Source organism: Nyctereutes procyonoides, unplaced genomic scaffold (genome assembly GCF_905146905.1).
Source record: "Nyctereutes procyonoides isolate TBG_1078 unplaced genomic scaffold, NYPRO_anot_genome, whole genome shotgun sequence".
In the NCBI taxonomy this organism is placed as follows: domain Eukaryota; kingdom Metazoa; phylum Chordata; class Mammalia; order Carnivora; family Canidae; genus Nyctereutes; species Nyctereutes procyonoides.
The window spans coordinates 63038918-63060969 of NW_026575135.1; positions in this window are offsets into that span (position 1 = coordinate 63038918).

Below are 22052 nucleotides of genomic sequence, written 5' to 3' on the forward strand. Positions count from 1 at the left end.
TCCTGGAGACCCGGGATCAAGTCCCACTTTGGGCTCCCTGCCTGGAGCCTGCTTCTCCCTCTGCCTGTGTCTCTGCCTCCATCTCTCTCTCTCTCTCGCTCTCTCTCTGTGTCTCTCTCTCATGAGTAAATAAATAAAATCTTTAAAAAAAAAGATATATATATTGAGGACCTTATATGTGCCAGGCTACATGAGTGAGATGAATTACTGAACCAAAAGAATAGTTCTACCTTTCATGGAGCTGACACTATAGCAGCAAAAGGAAAAGTGTGAATATCATTTAAAAAGACCAAGAATATTGGACTAATTTATCTATAGAAATTCTCATAGTGGTTCACAGAATATCATACTTTATGTAAAGCTAAGACAAACAAGTAGTGATAAAATTATCACATTAAGAAATATTTTTAATTACCATAAAAGAATTCAATTAATGTTTAGCTTTCTAATTTTTAGTTTATATCCTGTCTGTAATTAGTTTAAAACAAAAGAGAGAAAATACTAGGATAATTGATAAAGTTTTAAATCTGTCAATTACAATATACATTTGAATTTAGCACAATTTTTAAAAAACTGTATAGTCAAGGAAATTTGGTTTAACAATTGGTATAGGCATTAATTCCATTTAACAAAATAAGTGAATTTCGGACTATTGAATTTCATGTTCAAAGTCAGGTTATAGCTCATTAAAAATAAAAATGCCTGAAAAGGTATGCATAGCTACACAGAAGTTTTTATATATTGTGCCCAAAATATGGTTAACACTTTAGGACACATCTCAGAGAAAAGTTATTTTTTAAGGTACAGATATCTAAGTAAATAATGAAAAACAGTATTTTTCTTTCTTGTATGCTATGTTTCATCTTATCTAGTAAAGTATAAGAAAAACTTTTTAGATATTCCCATTTTCAAAAAATGTTTTGTTCCTAATTTTTAGTGAGTTTTCAAATTTTCAAGGGTTTTTATCAAAATTAACTACATGCAAAATATATCAAAATTCTAAACACTGCAAACTATTTAGTCTAGCAAATCTCTTATTATTTAATGAAATGTATACAAAATGTAGTGCCACAGTTTTTTTAACAAAGCAGAAGAGTGCTAACTCATAAATAACTGAGTTTTAGTTAAAAGGTACATACGTACAAGAGAACATATGCAGTTATTAAAGCTTAAATATTTTAAAACATGAAAAAATGTGTATTATATATGAAAAAGCCATTTATTATAAGTATTCATAGAAATCCAGAAACAAGGAAATCACCTCAGTCTTCTAATAAAGTCACACAATATTATGTATAAATGGACAGGTTTAATATTTTCCTCATAAGATCAAGAAGGCAAAAAATCATTCTCATCATTTTTATTTAGCATTTCAATGGAAGTCTACTGGTATGAATAAGAAAAATAAAATGTATAAAAACTGGAAGAAAGGAATTTTTTTTTCTCATGACATGATTTATATAGAAAATTATTAAGGAGTCTGTAAAAATCTACCAGGATTAAAAGGAAAGCAATCTACTAAGACTAAAAAGTGAATTTAGCAGAGTAGGAAGTTTGGGAACATCAATTTTCAAAAAATCAATTTTATTTCTGTATACAAGCCACAAATAATTGGAAAATGAAACTTTTTTTGAAAAGTATAATTCACAATGTCATAAGTACAACATGCTTCAGAATAAATTAAGTAAAACATATACAAGAGTTCTTGCCACTGAAATTCTAAAACAGGAGATCCCTGGGTGGCCCAGTGGTTTAGCGCCTGCCTTTGGCCCAGGGCATGATCCTGGAGTCCTGGGATCAAGTCCCACATCAGGCTCCCTGAGTGGAGCCTGCTTCTCCCTCTGCCTGTGTCTCTGCCTCTCTGTGTGTCTCTCATGAATAAATAAATAAAATCTAAAAAAAAAAAAAAAGAAATTCTAAAATATTTCTGAGATAAATGAAACAAGACCTCAATGAATTGAGAGATGGATGCATTGTTCACAGGTAGAAACACTTAAAACTACTGCATGCAGATTGATACAAAGTTTCAATGCAATTCTCATAAGAAATCCAAAAGGCATTTTGAAGTGATTGATAAGTTGCTTCTAAAATACATATGGAGAGATCCCTGGGTGGCTCAGTGGTTTAGCGCCAACCTTTGGCCCAGGGCATGATCCTGGAGTCCCAGAATCGTGTCCCACATCAGGCTCCCTGCATGAAGCCTGCTTCCACCTGCCTGTGTCTCTGCCTCTCTCTCTCTCCGTGTGTCTCTCATGAATAAATAAAATCTTTAAAAATAAAATACATATGGAATTAGAAATGATCCATAATGTACAATGTCATGTTTAAAAAAGCAAAAATAAAAAATAAATTGGAGAACTTATTCTTTATCTATTTCTGCCTAATAAACCATGCCAAATTTATGTGCCTTAAACAATATTTTCTTTAAAAAAAATATTTTAAGTAGGCACCACACTCAAGGTGGGGCTTGAACTCACCACCCTGAGATTAAGAGTTGCATGCTCCACTGACTGAGCCAGCCAGGCACCGCTTAAACAATAATTTCTTATCTCTCAAACTCTCTGAGTTAACTGGGCTTATTCAAGCAATTGCCATGTGAGTGGACTGGGTTCACATTACCCTGGGACTCAGTCTAAGATGGCTTATCCACTTCCACATCTGTTATTTCAGTACAGATGCCTGGAACATCTGAGACAGGCTGACAATCTCAGGAGGGGTTTCGATACATGACCTCTCCACATGGCTACCTTGACCTTTCTCATGCCATGGAAGTAGTCTCTGGGTAAACTTCTTCCCTGCAAACTCACTTCATCCAAAACAAGTGACCAAAAAGACCAATGTGGAAACTCTTAAGATTTCTTATGACCTAGCTTCAGAAGTGTCATGGAATCACATTGGCCACATCCTACTGATTATGCAAAGGCAGCCCAGATTCAATGTAGAAAGGGTTACATGTAATTGGCTTTAAACAGCAAGAAGTGAGACTCTTTTGATAGCTACTCTTGGAGACTCCACAATTTTCTCTCTGACCCTCAATGAGGCATTTTCCTTCACATTAAAAATATATGTATCCTCATCAAAAACTTCCTATGTCTATTACAATACTTGTTTCAGGCTTGGAGTCCATGATATTACTCATACCATACAGGTTTGAGGTAGATGAGTTTTCGTTGGTATAGTTACCTGGGTGTATTCAAGACCAACATCAAAAAGCTTTTCCCCTACATTTTCTTCTAGGTGTTTTATGATTTAGGGTCTTACATTTAAGTCTTTAATCCATTTTGAGTTAATTTTGTAAATGCTTTAAGGATCCAGTTTCATTCTTTTGCTTGTGGATATCAGTTTTTCCAGCACTATTTATTTAATAGACTGTCTTTCCTTCATGGTGTAACTTTGGCAACCTTTTCAAAGATGAGTGAACATATATCCTAGGGCTTATTTCTGGGCTCTCTATTCTGCTGCAGGTACCTACGTGTCTATTTTTACACCAACATCAGAGTGTTTTGACTACTGTAGCTTCACAATATAGTCTGAAATCAAGAAGTATAGTGCCTCCACTTCCACTCTTACTTCTCAAGATTGCTTTAGATATTCAGGGTCTTTTCTGGTTCCATACAATTTTAGGATTTATTTTATTTATTCAATCAATCAATCAATCTGGGAATGCCTTTATTTCTCCTTCAATATGAAAGATAGCTTTTCCAGGCTTTTCTAGGTGGTGCTCTTGGTTGATTTTTTTCTTTTAGAGTTTTGAATATATCCCCCAACTCTTTCCTGGCCAGCAAGATTTCTCCAGAGAAATCTGATAGCCTTATGTGGGTTCCCTTGCATGTGGGGATTTATTTTCTCTTGCTGCTTTTAAAATTGTCTCATTGTCTTTGGTTTTAGCCAGTGGTGTGGAGTCAAATAAACTGTAAACCAATTTGGCCCTATCAAAACCTTACTTTTAGGACTTGATGTTGTGAGTCCCAAAGAGCCTTTTCGTTGGAACTAATTTAGCACCATGACAAAGGTTTTACCTCTCTGGGGAATTGATTCAACATCCCAAATAATGTGGCATCCCTTATCCATGACAGATGAGAATAAATTACTCCTAGGCTTGCATGAGCCATGGGACTTTTTCAGCCTACGGATTTCTGGTGGTGCTCCTTGCCAATCTCGGAGAGATTTCTCTCACTGATACATGGATTAGTGTTCAGCCACAGGCTGTGCACATCCCCAGAGCTGGTTCTTTCTAGCTCTTTGATATCCTTCTTCACTATTCTTGGTTTCTTGGCCTCCTGCACTTCAAATGCATCTCTCAACCCACTGAGAACATTCACTATCACCTTCATGGATATGGGCCTAGAAACTGCATCCTGGTAGTAAGCTGCTTCCATGGTCTGACTTAGGGGCCTCTTATCCAATGTTTAAAACCTTTTTCCAGTTTTCCAGTCACTTACGGAGAGAGAACTGTTTCTTTGGCAGGCAATTCTCCATGAGTAGAACTGTGTTGCTTATTTTCAACTAAAATTTCCGCTATAAACTGAGCTCTTGCAGAAAGGGACAGTAAGCTCTTTGGGAAACTGGTTTATAATTGTTTAAACATGGATTATAATTAGAATACTAATGAAGGCAATTCATTATGTTGTAGACATGTGCATACATAAGATTACCCACCCCTCCCACACACAATTAAAAAGGACAAGGATTATTAATAAATCTAGAACAAGGGAATTGGTTTTGAAATTCTTTGTTTTGTTATTCCTATACTTTAAGTATTTATATCTTATAAAAAAATTCTCTGTGTGATTACATTTGCCCCAGTAGAGAGCATTTAAGCTTCGTATGCTTATTTTAATGCTAACATGTCACCATTCAATTACTTTTAAATACACAGTTATTATACACCTGCTATTTAGAAAATACATTGATAAGAATAACTAAAGTTTCAACCCAGATGAATACAAAACTACATTTCTAACACATTCCAAATTTTCATCCTGTAAAATCCTCATTCCTTATGATATTGATAGGTGTGTTATAACATAAAGTGTGTAAAGTATGGAGTAAGGGACTGTGTGAAACAACAAAAGTTCAAAAACAAGGTTCAAAACAATAACATTTGTTATTTATACTAATTTGTTATTTATTGGAATACAAGAGATAACAGAGAAAAAGTCTAAAATGCTCCCTATAAAAAGTCAGTAATCTCACCATTGGATGGTTTGAATATAGAAAAGGAGAACGGAATCCATACAGGCATGGAAAAATGCCTTTTCAAGGAATTTTTTTAGAGGAAAAGAAAAGAGGTGGTGACTATATATAGTGTGGAACTTTGAGTGTTATATTGCTAACGAGGAATTTAGCCAGTGCTACTGTGTAGTTAGTTCTACAATCACCCCTTCCATGTCTTCTATAAATTTTCAATGAAAGCACTTCCTGCTTTCAATATTTTGAATGAGTTTTTTTCTGCTTTCTTCCTGCTGAGATGAAATTTGAATTAAAAACTTCATCTCGAGAAACTCTAGTTTTACTTGGGTTACACATTAGACAGTGGGATTACAGCAGCCTGTGATATGTGAATGTGTATTGTGCATTTTGAGAAGGGACTGTATTATATAGTCTATCCCAATTTATTTAATCACAGAGATTTTCCTCCAGGAAAATTGAGTGAAATCATTTCTTGAAAAACAAGACTGGTAAATAAGGCTTCACATTTTTAACCCATTTAATTAAAATATAGACAGAACTAAACTTTAAAGTACTCTATTTGTTGACTTGGGCTTCCATAACAAAATAGCACAGACCAGGCGGCTTATGCAAGAGAAACTTAATTTCTCAGAGTTTTGGAGTTTCAAAATCTGAGATCCTAGTGCTAATACAGCTATATTTTGGTGAGAACTCTTTTCCTGGTGTACAGATGGTAGCATTCTCACTGTGTGCTCACAAGGTCTTTCCTTGGTATATGAGCATGGAGAGATTATCATTTTCCCTTCTTCTTATAAGCCCACAAAACCTACCAGAATAAGATGCCACCATTATGACCTCAGTTTATGTTACCTAATTCCTAAAAGCCCTATCTCAAATACAGTCATATTAGGGGTGGAGTTCAATATATGAATTTGGGAGGGACACAATTCAGTCCATAGCAAGCACCATGAGAAGTGCTATTTATAAAAATACAGATATTATTTATGGTTTCATCTCTCATATTTTTATATAAAATTACTTAAGATATATGCCAGATTAATTGGATTTTAGTTATTAGCTTAAAATTTTTAATGCTAGTTTAGCATCTTTTCAGAGAAATTTGAAATTTATATTATTGGGATTTTTAGCAGAGAGAATAAAGTCATAAGCCAGAATATCAAAGAGCCATTAGAAGTCAAAGTAGAAAAGAGTAATATTTTTTAGTTTACCAGAGTATAAGTAAAAAATACTTCAATAAAGTATAGAAAGATTAAAATAATTTTCTAGACCACTTTCTTACAAATAGAAAGTTAAAGGAAACCCATTAAAATAGGGAATCATTTTATAAGTTGTAAATGACTTTAAGATGTTTTATCTCCTACAAACTCTCATGTATGTAATAATCCATTCCATATTTGGACCAGGCAAAACAGTAGGACAGATAATTAGGATAGTAATGCTTTTGGGATATAATGCTTATGGTTTCTGGTGGAATTTCACAATCAAAACAAATACTTTCAACATAATTTTTAATGGCACAGAGACTGTCTCAAAAGTCACTTTAGACTTTTACACAGTAAACAGGAGTATCATGGGATTATTTTGTTAAATTAGTTACAAGCTTAGAAATCACCTCTCAAAATATTCAGGTTGTGAGCTGTTAACGATTAACAATCTGCTAAGCTTTTTAGCATACTATTAAAACATTTTAATGGACTTAAGTATATTAGGAAAAAAATAATGGTCAGAGATTTAAAGGAACTAAGTAAAGAACACTTTACGTGTAATAGAATAACATCCTTTTCATTATTGTTTAAAGTTAGCACATCCAAATAAAGAGCTCAAATAAATAGAAGATCTGAAGATGTACAAAAATAGTAATGTTAAAGAAGTCTGACAAGGAGTAGGCAATTTGAGAAAATAATGAAAAAAATTCTAACTGGTAAAAAAATACTCATAATGAATACAAACAAAAACAAATATTTATAAATCAAATTATCTGTTTGGGATTTAATTTACTTGTACATCATTTAGTTATTATTATTTCTTTTTTAAAGATTTTTTTATTTATTTATTCATTTATTATTCACAGAGAGAGGCAGAGACACAGGCAGAGGGAGAAGCAGGCTCCATGCAGGGAGCCCGACGTGGGACTCGATCCTGGGTCTCCAGGATCACACCCCGGGCTGCAGGCAGCGCTAAACCGCTGCGCCACCGGGGCTGCCCTAGTTATTATTATTTCTTAATCTTGTAGTAGGATAAGAAGCTATCTTTGATATTAGAATTAGGTCCTTTTAATTATATTTGATAAACTGCTTGAAATCTCTGTAAATGTTAAGTTGTAGCATTATAAAGCAACCATTTCTGGTTATTATGAATCAAAGAATAAAATACATAATACAAGCTAATCCATCGATTAAATTCTTTAATAGTGGTAGATTATTTGCAAATATGGCCACAACAATCCCTCTCATTACTGTATCCTACTCCTTTTTAGCTCCTCCCATGAAGTAGAGTCTCTTTATACATCCTGAAATCTGGGCTGACCTTGTGACATCTATGACCTATGGAATTCAACAAAAATGAAGTTTTGTGACCTTCCAGCCTCGACCTTGCAACTCCTACCCTCTTGGGATGTGGTGCTTCTATGTGAGAAAGCTGGACCTTTGATGCTAGAAGACCTTATGAAGAGAAAAATCACACTGACAAGCAGAGCACTCAACAGGCCCACTCTGGAAAATACAGACACATTCAGAGGCCAGAGGACTGCATCTTGATGGCCACATATAGCCCAAATTGCTCACCCCTTAGATCAAGGACAAGAAAATTATTGTTTTGCTAAGATACTACTATACTCAGGCATGGTCTATCATATAGAAATAGATAAAAAACAGGGAATTGGTAGTTAGCAGCAAAACAAAAATCTAAAGTATGTGGCATTGGATTTGGGACCAGACAGCAGGAAAAGGCTGGAAAATTGGTAAGAAGGTTGAGAGGGATAGATAAATGGCCAACTCTGATGGAGCATGAGAAGACAGGAAAGGAGACACCTGGGTGGCTCAGATGGTTAAGCCTCTGCTTTAGGTTCAGGTCATAACCCCAGGGTCCTAGGATAGAGCCCTGCATCGCCTCTGGCTCCTTGCTCAGTGGGGAGCCTACTTCTCCCTCTGCCTGCCACTCCCCATACTGTGCTCTCAATTTCTGTCAAATACATAAATACAATCTAAAAAAAAAAAAGGAGGAGGGGGAGGAGGAGAAGAAGGAGAAGAAGAAGAAGAAGAAGGTATATGGTATATATTAAATCTCTTGAGAAATTTGAAATGCTACATGCTTCTACCACAGCCCTTGAAATTAGAAATGTCTTAAAGGGAGTGAACTGTTTTGCTTTCTCATATTGACTTATTTTATGCTCTAGTCTAAAAACTATCTGTATGTAAATTTTAACTCCTTTAGTGTTCATTATACATTAACCAACATCTATGTCATATCTTAAGAACACATCTGAAATGACCTTAAAATAAAGTGTTAATAATTTGAATGGAATCATTTTGACAGCATTTCCACCCACTCCCCTGATGCCTTATGAAGACACTGATGAAAATCAAGATGTAATTATCTGAAGCAGCAAGGGTTGCTTCTGGGCAGTCTACAAAGTTTGATGATTAGTCAGACAAAACTGGTATCAATTATGGAGACAATTATCTTGCCTCTACAGTTGTGAGAGCTGAAGGAATATGTCTCGTTCTTACAAACATTATGGATGGATGTTTCATAACTATCCATGCATAGCCTGACAAATTGCTTTATAGAGGCAAATAGCATGTTTTGTGATTTACTCACAAAAAAAATGTTTGTAAAGAGATGCCATGTTATACAGATTTTTCTTTTGTCATTGAGTGAAATGAACTGTTTTGTCATGTCTAACATAGTATTGCTGTCAACTTTATCAAAATGCCCAGTAATTACTACAATGTTTGTCATTCTTAAAGTACTTCAGGGCTTAAAGAAAAAGAAGAAAAAAATATTTTTAGGAAGCATGACATGAATCAGCCAGGAAATTGCAATTTTAATGAGCATGATCTCACCTTTATACAAGAGCATGTACATTCAATAAGTGTGTAATGGATGTTTTCCTATTCTGCGTACATCTCTCTTTCAATATATGGGAGAAATAACCTAATAGTATTCATGTGAAAACTGGATGAAGGGGTAGATGGATTGTCACCATCAATTTCTGTTAGACCCTTACAAAGTATTGCAATACTAGATGGCTACAGCAAGTATAAAAAATGAAGAAAAAGATATATATCAATATTCTCCAAGGACTGAGTATGATTGAAAAGAATCATATTCACAAATTCGGGTTCACACAACAGAAGTATCCTCTTTTTTTCATCATTTCCATATGTGGTTCAACTTCTCTAACAAAAGATGTAGAACAAATATTTTACGAACGTAAATTTGAAGGGATGTAAATATACTTGCCTATACAGTACTCAATCCAGTCTGGTTCCCATGATAAATCTTTTATGAGCAAAAGATAATCTTTCTCCAGAATATATTAGACTTTCTTTTAAAGAAAAAGTCTCAGGCAGCTTGGGTGGTTCAGTGGTTTAGTGCCGCCTTTGGCTGAGGGCATGATCCTGGAGACCCAGGATCGACTCCCACGTCAGGTTTTCCTGCATGGAGCCTGCTTCCTCCTCTGCCTCTTTCTCTGCAGAGAGAGTGAACTGTCTCTGCCTCTCTCTCTGTCTCTCATGAATAAATAAATAAAATCTTCAAAAAAAAGTCTCTAATAATTTTTAATTATTTTTTAATATTGTCCAAGCCACAGATATAGGTCTCAAAAACTTTAATGGTTTGTTATTAGAATAATTTCATAAATTATAAAAGTATTAATATTGTAATAATTGAAATAATTTGCTTCCTAATTTTTATAATTGACTTAGATGTAATAATATACTGGTATAATTCTAATTTTTAATAATTTTGTATAATAAACATATAAACCATACTCTGCAAGATACATGACATCAGACTTGAAAGTATGCATATGCATACTATAATAAGTTATTATTCCAGGAGTCTTGTATTTCTGTAAAAAATATGGTCAACAAGTTGGAAAAATCTCTTCTAAGAGCTAACACCTGAAAAGGCATTTTGCATTCCACCAGCAATGGATGAAAATTCTATTTCTTCCATACTTGAGTTGATGCTAAAGACTCCACTTTATGTTTTTCTTATTCCAGTGGATATGTACTAGTGGTATTGGCTTTAGCTTCAATTTGCATTTCCATGACTAATGATATTGAACATCTTGCTATGTCAATATTGATCATTCAAATATGCTCTTTAAGTCCTCAAATTTTTGCCCATTTTTATTAGATTGTCTTATTTGTGAAAGTGAGAGTTTTGCACATAGCTTGGATTCAAGTCCTTCATTAGATATGTGTATACAAATATTTTCTCAAAATATTGGTTTGGCTTTTATTTTGGTATAGTAGTTTTCAAAAAGCAAAGAGCTTTTAATTCTAAGGAATTTATAATTATCATTCATAATTTTGATTTCCCAAGATATTTTTGTGCATTCCAAGGTCACAGATTTTTTCTATTGTTTCTATTATAAGTTTTCTCCTTTGCATTTAGGTATCTGACCAAATTTAATCTGATTTTTGAATATGGAAAGGGCTAAAGGTTTGTTTTGTTTTCACTGTTTTTGAAGTGTCCCAGCATTATTTGTTGAAATTACTATTATATCACCTTTACACTATGTATATGAGGCTCTGTTCCTGGACTCTTTATTATTATCCACTAATTTATGTATTTATCCTTATACCAATACTATAATGTTTTGATTATCTTTGTTTTAGTGTTGTCTTGGAATCAGACAGTAGAGTCCCACAACTTTAATTTTTCAAAATTATTTTGGCTTTGTTTTTCCCTACAAATTTTCAAGTCAGATTGTCAATTTCTAAAAAAAAAAAAAAAAAAAAAAAAAATCTAAAATTTTGCTTCAGAGTACATGAATTATAGAGTTCAGTTTGGGGAAAACTAACATTTAATAATACTGAGCATGTCTATGTATGAACAGTGTATTTCTTCATATATTGAGTCTTCAGTTTCTTTCTTCGATGTTTTATGTATGAGGATACAAATCTTGTATATATTTTATTAATCCCTAAGTATTTCACACTTTCATGTTGTTAAAATGTATATCATTATAATCTCAATTTCCAACTCTTCATTGTCATTGTAGAAAAGTATAATTTATTGCTAAATTTTGTCTTTGTATCTTTTAATAGTACTCATTTATTTAATACCTTTATTACAGGCTCTTTGGGATTTACTATGTAGAAGAATAAGCCCTGTATGAATAAAGACAGTTTCTTTCTTTACAATCTCTATTTTTTTATCTTTTTATTTTCTTGTCCTTCTTAGGTCTGCCAATCAAATGTTGAAAAAAAATCTAGAAAGATTAGATATTCTTGCTTTGTTTGCTGTCTTCATGGGGAAGAGAGTTCTGGGAAAGCATTTAGTATTTCAGAATTTCCTAGTAGATGTTCTGTGTTAGATGGAAAAACATACATTCCTTCTACCTATACTTAGTGAAGACTTATTTTAAATCATGAATTTGTGTTAAATTTTTACTAATACTCTTTCTACATGCATTGAGATAATAATTTTACTTCTCCTTTATAGCATTTTGACATGGTATATGATATTGATTTTCAAAAGCTGAATCCAACTTCTATTTCTGATAAATTTGACCATCATATATTGTCAGTTTTATATGTTGCTGGATTCCATTTGATATAATTTTGTAAAAGACTATCTTTATTCATGAGGAATGATGGTCTATGGTTACATTTCTTTGTAATGTTTTCGTCTGGTTTTTTATCAGGGTAATGCTGTCTTCATAAAATGAATTCAAAAGTGTTTCCTCTTATTTATGTGAAAAACGTGTGTGTAAATTGTGTATTGTCTTTCCTAAGTGTTTGGTAGAATTTAGTAACAAATTTATTTGGACCTGGAGTGTTCTTTATAGGATGGTATATAATAGTGAACTCAGTTTATATAATAGCTAGGATTACAAAGAGTATCTACTTCTTGAATAAGTTTGCTAGTTTTAGCCTAACAGAATTTTTCTATCTTATTTATTGTTATCAAAATTTTGGCATAAAGTTGTCCAAACTATTTACTCATCATCATTTTATTGTCTGTAAGATGTCTGCTTCCCCTTTCATTAGAGAATGGGTTTTTTAAAAACGTATTTTCTCAGGCAGCCCCGGTGGTGCAGCAGTTTGGCGCCGCCTGCAGCCTGGGGTGTGATCCTGGAGACCTGGAATCGAGTCCCACATTGGGCTCCCTGCATGGAGCCTGCTTCTCCCTCTGCCTGTGTCTCTGCCTCTCTCTATGAATAAACAAATAAAATTTTTTAAAAAAAGTATTTTCTCTATTAGTCTTGCTAGAGTTTTATCACTTGTATCATTTTTTTAAAAGACCAGCTTTTAGTTTTCTTGATTTTCTGTATATGCGTGTTTCTGTGTGTATTTTGGTGTTTTCTGCTCTTATCTTTATCATCACCTGCCTTCTTGCTTTGTATTACATTTTCTGTTTCCTTCTATGTAAGGTAAACATTTGGAATATCTCTAATATTCTAATAGAATAATTTAATGTCATACATTTCCCTCTAAGCTTTGCTTTTGCTGCATCCTAAAGTTTTTTGCATTCTCCTTTTCATTCAATATAAATATTTGCTACTATTGCTTGTAAATTTGCGGGGGTCCATGTGCTATTTAATTTTAAATTAAGGGAGATTTTCTAGATATCTTTCCTTTGTTGCTTTCCAGCTCAATTGTGCTGTAGTCAGGAAATATACATTGTATATTTCAGTTACTTTTTTTTAAGAGTTTATTTATTTATTCATGAGACACACACACACACACACACACACCACACACAGAGGCAGAGACACAGGCAGAGGGAGAAGCAGGCTCCATGCAGGGAGCCCGACATGGGACTCGATCCTGGGTCTCCAGGATCATACCCTGGGCTGAAGGCAGTGCTAAACCGCTGAGCAACCAGGCTGCCCTACTTCAATTACTTTCAATGTAAATAATATGATCTTTGTCGATGTCCAGATTCACTTGAAAAAAGTGGGTATTCTATTGGTGTATAGTCTTCTAAAAGAAGTAAAGTTGTTTTTGTTGTTCATGTTATATATATCCTTATTAATATTTTTTTGTCTATGTGCTCTGTCAATTACAAAGAGAAGTATTGGAGTCTTCATTATAATTAGGAGTCTCTCTTTTCAGTTCTATCAGTTACTGTTTTATATAATGTGATACCATTTATTGGGCCTGTAGATATTTAAGAGGATAGCCATCTTAACAGTATTGACCTTTCTAATCCATCCATATGATTTATCTTTTCATTTATTTAGGTTTTCTTTTTTTTTTTTTTAGCAATACTTTGCATGCTTGCTTGTATCACAGAGAACTCCTGCCTTCATACTCTTGCCCATCCCACAGTAGCAGTTTACAGTTGTATAGTACTCAGTTAACTTTAGGGATAAAGAGAATATTCTCAGTTTCCTTGTCAAATCGCAGTCTTAGGCAAGTTCTATGCAGTTGAAAATGTCCGTGGTAGTTGGCAGGGAGAATGTCTTGGCATTACTGATCTTTCCCAGTATATGATGACTGATCATTCTCTGTTTTTCATTTGTAGTGGATTTGGCAGGAAGAAGTTTCTTTTCTCTGCCCACATCTGTAATAAATCTCTTCTTTATATTGATACAAGATCCTAGAAGCAAGAGACTTGTTAGACAAAAGACCTCACTTCTACCACTCCATCAGATGCATTCAGGCTTTGCCTGGATTCTGGTAACTGATAGGAAGGTTTCTTAGCTCCTTCCTGAGGTTGTCCAGAAGCTAAAAGGTTTCTTCTCCTCTGCCAGTGGTTAAAAAAGGCTTTTGCTACATACTGGTAAAAAAAAAAAATCAAAGATATGTTCAAGTTTTATGCCCTTCCAACCGAGAACACAGACCATCTCATCTTTCTACAACCACAGAAATGGCCTGTCTTTGGCTTCCTTCCCTGAGTCAATCTTTCTTGTGAATTTTCTGAGATCTTGGCAGAAAAGCATGGCTGTCTACAAACTATCCTTTTATCTAGAATTTCCAATTGTTTCAAACTGATGCAGTAGCCCAAACTCAATTTTAGCAATTATTTAAGTTTAAGCTAATTTTTTCTTTACCTGTTTCTATGGCAGCCAATTCTTCCTTCCATGAGTTGTCAGAGGTAAAATTGTTCATATGTCTTCTCTCTCCTTATATATATCAGTTTTTTGGAGTTCATGTCCCTTGATTGCCTTCAACTTTTGATGGACTTAATAAAAGTTATAGTTTAGTAGACTATTCATTCAACTTTTATTCATTTGTTAAAATGGTAGTGAGGTTATTTCTCAGTTTTCTACTTCCCAAGCAGAGGAGAAGCTTTGCAAAGGCAATCTTAAAGAAAAACAACACAACAGAGGACATGATGGCTGCCAAATATAAAAACTTACAAATATAAGAGTGACAGCTTGTCATAAGGAGAGGCAAACAGAACAGTAAGACAGAACATGGGATTAAGAAATGAATTCACAAATTACTGTCATTGATTCATGAGGAATAGGTCAATATAAACATATAGAAATATATGAGCCATAGAACATGAAACTCTTGATCTCTGGGGGCAAGAATTCAAGCCCCAAGCTGACCATTAAAGTTATAGAAAATTTTCTCTGCCTATAGTGCAATTAACTTAAAAAACTGACTAAAGGAAAACTAGAATGTTCCTATCTCTTCTTAAATTAAGAAGTGCATTTATAAACACCAGTGGGTCAAAAGAAAATAACATGTTAATAAAATATTTGAGACTTAATTATAACAGCAATATTACATGACAAAAGTTGTGGAATGCCACTAAAACAGTGTTTTGAGGGAAAGATAAAATATTTAAATGCTTCTGTTGGAATGACAAGACAAAATTAATTATCTAAAATTAAAAGTAGAAAAGAGAAAGCAAAATTAATACAGGTAAGAAAGAAATGAAGAAAGGAATTCATGCAAAAGACAATACAGATTAACAAAGCTTAAGTTATTTCTATAAAAATGATACTTTAAGGGATCCCTGGGTGGCGCAGTGGTTTAGCGCCTGCCTTTGGCCCAGGGCGCGATCCTGGAGACCCGGGATCGAATCCCACGTCGGGCTCCCGGTGCATGGAGCCTGCTTCTCCCTCTGCCTGTGTCTCTGCCTCTCTCTCTCTCTCTCTCTCTCTCTGTGTGACTATCATAAATAAATAAAAAAAATAAAAAAAATGATACTTTAAAAAAAACTGCCTTATAATTGATCAGAAAAAGAGGAAGGAAAGTAACAATTTCAATAGTGTTGCAGGCAATGAAATGATAATAATGAATATTATGGAAATTTTTATGCCAATAAACTTGTAATCTACACAAATGGAGAAATACCTTGAAAATTATCATTACTGACTAAAGAATAAGTATTTTTCCTTGTTACCAACTTCTCTATTTCTTACACCCACTAGCAAACTATTTATTTCTCTGTTCTCTATGAGTTTGACTTATTTTTTTAAGATTCCACATATAAGTCATATCGTACAATATTTGTCTTTCTCTGTCATACTGTGCAGTATTTGTCTTTCACTTAGCATAGTTTCTTCCAAGTTCATCCATGTAGTCCTCGCAAATGACAGATTTCCTTTTTTTTAAGAATGAATAATACTCCATCGAATATATATTTTAAGTATATAAATATAATTACATATACCACATTTTCTGTATCCATTCATCATGGACACTGTACCTTTTATTTGTTTCTCTACCTTGGCCAATGTGAATAATGCTGTAATAAATATGGGAATACAGACATCCTTTTAAGATAATTTTGTTTCTTTTAAATACACACCAGGAAATATGATTTCTGGATCATTTGATAGTTCTATTTTTAATTTCTTAAGGAACCTTTATACTGTTTCCTATAGTGGCTGCACCAATTTGTACTACCATTGGTAGTGCACATCTTCACCAGGATTTGTTATCTCCTATCTTTTTGATTATCTTTTTGATAATGAAGCAGTAGCTCACTGTGGTTTTGAGTTGTATTTCCCTAATGATGTGATCTTGAGCACCTTTTCATATGTATGCTCACCAACTGTGTATGCCTTTGGAAAAATGGCTTTTCAGGACCTTCATCCATTTTTTAATTAGGGTATTTGTTTTTTTTTTTTTTTTTTTGCAACGGAGTTGCATGAGTTCCTTATATATTTTGGATGTTAACCCCTTTTCAAATATGGTTTGCAAATATTTTCTCCCATTCTATAGGCTACTTTCCCATTTTTAAAAATTGTTTTCCTTCCTGTGCAAAAGCTTTTTAGTTTGACATACTCTCAGTTTATTTTTGCTTTTGTTACCTTTGCTTTTGGTGTCAAATTCAAAGAAGTCATTGCCAAGGCCAATGTCAAAGTACTTACTGACTGTATTTTCTTCTAGTAGCTTTATGGTTTCAAGGCCTATGTTCAAGTCTTTAATCCATTTTGAGGTCATTTCATGTATGGTGTTAGTAATGGTCCAGTTTCATTCATTTGCATCTGGCTGTGTCCTGTTTTCTTAACACATTCACTGAACAGACTGTCCTTTTCCCATTGTGTATTTTTGGCTTCCTTGTCATAAATTAATTGACCATATATGCTTGGGTTTAGTTCTTGGATCCCTATTCTGTCCCACTTGATCTGTGTGCCTGTTTTTATGCCAAGAATAAATTCTTTAAAAATGAATTTAACTATATCATTTAAAAAATATAGTCAGTAGTTAAAATTTTTCATCAGTAAAAACAAAAGACAGTTTTAAAAAATGAGTGATATGACATGACTTAGATTTAAATTATTACCCTGTCTGCTATGTTGAGAAGACAGCGATATAAATAGAATGAGAAGTGGGAGAAAAGTTGGGAGGATATAGCATTAATCTGGGTATGATATCAAGACCAAGGTTATGACAGTGGAGATTACAGCTGTCAGACTATGGAAATATTTTGAAGGTAAGGCTGACTGGATTTCCAGATAGACTTGAGTGTGAAATGTGAGAGGAAGAGCATTGCTAAGGGAAAAATCCACAATTTGGGGGTTGACCAACTAAAAGGATAGCATTTCTATCAGCTGAGATGGAAAATACTATTAAAGGAGGTGGCTTAGGAGTAATACCAGAAATCTTTGGGTTTGAAATGTCTACTAAACTTCAGGATAAACAAAAATTTAATCAAGACACAAAGGCACAGATCGTGAGAGGAATAATAAATATGATTATATTAAAATTAAGACCGATACAGTGAAAATACAAGCCCTGAATGGAACGCTATTTGCAAGCGTGTGAATAATTAGTATTTCTAATAAGGACGTGTTTTGGATTTAATTCAAAATATTTGCTAATATCTCTTGTGGTTTACTTATGGACCCATGTGTGTAATTTTACCATTTAATTTTAAATATGAAAGAATTTCCCAGATATCTTTCTTTTGTGTATTTCCAGTTTAATCTCATTGTAGTCAGACACAAAATAGGAATTTAGGAAAATAAATTTTACTGGCTTTATTTTTAGTCAGGCACTTTCTCTGTAAAGGGAGTCCAACTTTCTTCTCTTGTTTTCACTCTTAGTTTTTATTTTCCAATGAGTAACTGATTCTTCTTTTTAAAGATTTTATTCATTTATTTGAGAGAGAATGAGAGAGACAACAGAGAACATAAGTGGGGTGGGAGGGGCAGAGGGAGAAGCAGACTCCCCACTGAGCAGGGAGCCAGATGTGGGACTGGATCTCAGCACCCTGGGATCATGACCTAAGGTGAAGGGGGACACTTAACCAACTGAGCCACCCAGGCACCATCAATGAGTAACCGATTCTTACATTCCTGAAGTTAACAAGTCCTAGGTGCCAAACTAGTAGGTCTATTTAATTTATTAGTCTGCTAATTTCTTGGCACATGTGGGTGGCTCAGTGGTTGAGCATCTACCTTAGCCTCAGGTCATGATCCTGGGGTCCCAAGGTCAAGTCCCACATTGGGCTTCCTGCAGGGAGCCCGCTTCTCCCTCTGCCTAGGTCTCTGTGTCTCTCGTGAACAAATAAATAACTGTAAACTTTAAAAAAGTCTAATTTCTTCTGTTACCAAATTCTTTAAAATGTGTATATTAAAATATACCATATAAAATAATATATATACAATTTAGAGAATTCAAAGAGGAAGCGTGAACACACAAATACCTACCAAATTTTAAGAGATCGAATATTATATGTTCCTCTGAGTGACCCAATATGAGCTTAGTTATATGAAAAGAAGCATGAGAGATTGAAGTAGAATCTTCCCAAAGAAACATTTGTCTGGAAAAGTTCTTGTACTTGCTATCTCTTATAGTACTTGAAAGATTTAGATGACCATGTGAACAACCTTATCGGGCTTTCTGGAAAATTAAAAAAAAAATCAAAACAAAACAAAAACACACGTATAAAATCTCTAGTTCTTCACTAATCAGCCTCCAAACTCATATGCAATGTTGTCCTAGATTAACCAAATGACCAGTAATGATGAATAATAATAATAATAATACTCAGGTTACTAAGTTTTAGGGAGGTTTTTTTATAGAGCAAATGTCAGCTTATATAAGGGATCACCAACAGTAAAGGATAGAAGAGAGGAAAATGATGAGATGAGCTTTAAAGAAAACTTAGCCAGATCTATGGCATCAAGGAAGATTCCAGAACAAATAATCTCAAAAGAACAAAACACTTCAATGACTGCTACAATATGAAACCAATCTCCAGTTAATATTAAAGAGAAGAAATGACAACAGACTGAAAGTGCTCAGCAAATTTGGTACAGTCAGTCAAGTAAGAGGAGAGGACACCTGATTATTTGTACCATCTTCATTCCATCACAAAGCGATGGATGCAAAAAAAAGAAGACCGTGCACTCACGCACCACCACAGTTCCATCTCTAGCTAGGCATTTGGATTAGAGAAAAGAAGGGAACTGAATCAACAGTAAGATGGAACAGTTTGCAATGTTACCCCTCAGCAGAATTTGCATTAAATCAGGGGAAAATAAGTCATCAACTGGAAGAGTCTTATTAAGGCTTTTGAATAAATGGAAAGTATATGGTTTGAGTGTGAAAATATTTTGGAATTTGTGTATTTTCATGGTTGTGAAAATAAGTTCACTCAAACCAACAGATTTAATGGAATAGGAGGTTTGATATTTTTTCTATAAATGAGATGGTAATCTTGGTTAATATTGGTTGACAGAACAGATTGTGTGTAGAAAAGTTTTGAACTAAATATGACTTGCTTATAACCCTTGAGTTAATTAGTAACATATGTCCTTAGATGGATAGAAAATCCAGTGTTATGGAAACTAGATTTATTTACATAAATAGATTACATATAGTGCCATCTCTCTGTTCTTTCTTTCTCTCATTTCCTTGTGCCTCCTAAAAGATTTCCAAAAAGTAACAAAGGAAGAAAAGGAAAATCCCTCCAGGCAGATATACTCATACAAAATAAAATTATTCCTGATAACACCATGGGGATTGTTCCATTTTTCTGATTTTTCATGTTTTTTTCTTTGTCACTGAGTTAAAAGAGCTAGAAATATCTTAAATATTTTTTATGAATTCTAAAATTGAAAAAATTTAGCCACTCCATTTCTCTGCCACATTTAACACCACAGGTAAATGATACCACACTATTGTGGCAAGTGCAAGGGAAACTGCATTTCACAAGTGTCTTTTGATATCTGGACATTTAATAAACTGACCAATAGTCTGAACATCTTACACATGAGTATATATTTTCTATGAGGATATGAATCACTACTGCATTCGTTCACTCATACAATAAACAAATACTTTGTTGGCAACCTGCTATGTTACGCCCTGAGAACAAAATGATGATTATGAGACTGGAACTCAAAATCTGGTGGATGACATAAACAGAGAAATGTAATATAAAATTTAAAACTGCTATAACTGACATGGATTTGAGAAGTAAAGAGGTGGTGGATGGCAAATAGGATAGCATAGCATTCGTAGGAGCACGGTAACACTCAGGAGAGCTGTGGAAACCTCTGTAGTAGGTAAATACACTCCGGGCATAGAAAATTGTTTGATGGTTACAGTATTTTGACTAGAGGAAGAATGAACATTTAGGGCATTTTATGGGGTTGCTGTAAACAAATCCATCATACTTCTATGTTTTAGATATGGTAAGCATTTGTTACATGATTTTAAAATGTGGACAATTTGAATGCTAGAATAATGATAGGATTGCCACTTACTTTGTAGAGATGAACATCTGATTTAAGGAATCAGCTAGAATTTGTGCATTACATGTAGTCTCCTACCTTTTCCAAGTGGAGAATCTCCTTCTTTGTAGAAAAGTAGATCAAGACTCTTAACAAAAGTTGGTCTGTGTTATTGCACCTGACTTTAGGATCCAAAATTTTTTTTTGCCACGTTGTGCCTTTCCTTCTGGAATTGTAAGTTGAGAACACAATGCTAGTACCTGTTTACACTGTGAAGTGGATATTGTTAAGGAGAACACACCAGAGCCTTTCTCCCTGTTAAGCAAATCATGCCTGTGTGAATGTATGATCTGTGGAGAAACCCCTGTAGTTTTTACCTGCTGATGCTGTCTTGTTGGAGAATAAATTTTGGATGTTTTTTTTTTCTTTCCCCCACCAAAAAAAAAAAAAAAAAGTCTCCTACCTGTCATCCAGAATATGACACTATTAAACCTCACAATATAGTTACTTGTAACTGCTACTCAATATTACAGTATAAGAAAATATGTGGCAACACTGGCAGTTATTTTATAACTGATTGTCACTTCCTTAATTCAATGTACAAAAATGTTATTTTAGGCCAAGTGGTGAGTTTCCCTTTAATCTATTTTAGCATTAGATAAATATCAGGGTTGTTTAGTCTAACTGGGAGTCGTAATGATGGGATCAGATAGCTGAGATGGAGCAATGATTACATCACATAGGCTGAATATATACAGTGCCTCTTCTGCCTTCTGGCAGAAGGTTTTCTCCAACTGCCCACAGATTGTAGACAGGCTACAACCAGACTCTTCCTTGTCTAACTTACTAAGCCACCCTCTTTCTTGGCTTGACTGAGCTTCCCAGAAGGCATGAAAAGTCCTGGCAGTGTTTGTGAGAAACTACCTCAGTGGAATTCAGATTTGATGACATAAAATCTTCTGAGGTTCCATTCCATTACCAAGAAAACTATTATGCTTTCAAAGAAGCATATAATAATAGATCCTCCCTCTAGACTTTAGATTGGGCTAACAGGTTAAGATTGGCACAGGGACAGTGAAGGGCATGATATGAATCCAAGAGCCCAACTGCTTAGCTCTGAATTTTACCTTGTCTACTTATTTGCATGGTGAAATTTGACAAGTTGTTTACCCACCGTGTGCTCCATTTTCTTATTTATAAAATGAGGTTAATTAGGGGCTGTCGTGGAGATTAAAGGAGTCAATATTTCTTAGGGTTCTTGGAACAGTGCCTGGCACACAGTAAACACTGCGACTACGTAAGATGTATTAGCTATTTTCTGTAATACTATTACTACAAACACAGTGGATTAAAATTAAAACGATATAATAATAATAGTAAAAATATACATTTAGTTTTTGAGGATCAGGATTCTAGGCACAGCTCAATTAGGTTCTCTGCAAGGCAACAATCAAGATGTCTTGGTTTGCAGTCTCATGTCAAGATTTGACAAGGGAAGGATGTGCTTCAAATCTAACATGGTTCATGA